This window comes from Chenopodium album, chromosome 17, assembly GCF_948465745.1.
Source record: "Chenopodium album chromosome 17, dcCheAlbu1.1, whole genome shotgun sequence".
NCBI lineage: Eukaryota > Viridiplantae > Streptophyta > Magnoliopsida > Caryophyllales > Amaranthaceae > Chenopodium > Chenopodium album.
In genome coordinates this window covers 27811004-27812531 of record NC_137850.1, presented here as the reverse complement: position 1 = coordinate 27812531, position 1528 = coordinate 27811004, and the positions used below count along the sequence as shown (strand labels likewise).

At 41.3% G+C, this 1528-nt stretch overlaps 1 non-coding gene across 1 annotated transcript; it reads left to right on the top strand.

Moving 5' to 3' along the window:
- The first annotated feature begins 491 nt into the window (after positions 1–491).
- Positions 492–597, top strand: LOC145590492 (small nucleolar RNA R71). Its single transcript, XR_014102083.1, has one exon. It is a non-coding gene; the product is annotated as a small nucleolar RNA R71 (small nucleolar RNA).
- Positions 598–1528: the final 931 nt, after the last annotated feature.

The following is a 1528-nucleotide window of genomic DNA, read 5'->3' as shown; positions in this document are numbered from 1 at the left end:
TCACATTTCCATCTTGATCATCACAAACATCCATACATGCATGAGGGCAACTAGAAACATCATGCTCATACGACCGACAATCATCACAAAACAAGCATCCACTAGGCATGTTACTAGAAGAAGGAAGGGGTTGAGAATTAGAAGACGTACCTCTCCCCTTAGTTTGGGAGGGAAGACTTGAAACTTCGTAGGTAGCACTTTCCAACTTTGCCTTGATAGCGGACATCTCCTTCCCCAAGTTTGTCATTTGAGAGGATAGATTGTTGATTGCAATTAGATGATCAACCGAGTACACCGAAGAGCTACTCTTGCTAGTTGACTCCCTTTCTCCATCTTACCAATCTCTATAATACCTCACTACATCCTCAATTATGTCCACCACTTCCTCTTCCGTTTTGTTCATGATAGGACCTCCGGCTGCTCCATCTAAACATGATTTTCTTTAAGGGCTAATACCTCCATTGAAGATTTGAATGATTTGATAGGTTGGAATTCCGTGATGAGGACATTCTCTTTGATACTCCTTGTATCTCTCCCATGCTTCATAGAGGCTCTCATTTGGCTTTTGCTTGAAACCTTGAATCAAAGATCTAGCTTCCGTCGTTTTCTTTTGAGGATAGAAACGGGATAGAAATTCCTTGGTGACCTCGTCCCATGTCCTTAGAGAATTCGGCTTTACCTCCTTGTCTAGCCATTCCAAAGCACGACCTAAGAGAGAAGAGGGAAACAGCTTGAGGCGGATGAATTCTTGGGAAATTTCGTTCACCTTGATAGTATTGCAATACTTCTCGAACTCCTTGAGATGGTTTAGTGGGCTTTCATGCTTGGCCCCACTAAATTGTCGCCTCTCTATCAAAGTGATCATTGCCGGTCTTATTTCAAAATCATTTGCCGGTGTTGTAGGTGGAGCAATCCCACTCTCAAATCTATATGCACAGGGAATCCCCAATTCTTTCAATGCCATTCTCGGATTTTCTCCTATTCTTGCTTGTTCTTCTTGTTGTGGCTCTTCTTCACTTGAAATTCTAGGGCTCAAAGATCGTCTAGCACTCCTCAACCTTGCAATAGTTCTCTTCCGGATCAAATGGCACTAGTGAATGATCACGTGCTCTATGCATAAAATGTCAAAAGAAATGGTTAGTAGCACGGCTACAAATGTAGCCTTAAAGAAAATCTTTTTGTATTTTTAATTAATGGTGAAATAGACTCAACAACTATAACAAAGCACCAATATCATTCCCCGGCAACGGCGCCATTTTTGACACGAGGAAAATGTAGGTCGTTCTCTACCCTTTCCTAGAGCCAAAGAAAATTTATAAACACTCGACCAACCTAATACGAGTATATAGTAAGTCAAGGGTCGAACCCAAGGGAATGAATAGGTGTAAGTTATAGCCTAGGTCAAGCTACTTCGAAGTTTGTGGGAAGATGCGGTTGGTAACTAAGGTATCAAGAAATCTAGATGAATCGAGAAATTCAATATACTAAACACTAGGGATATAGGTTCCACATGCAAGCTCAATGATTA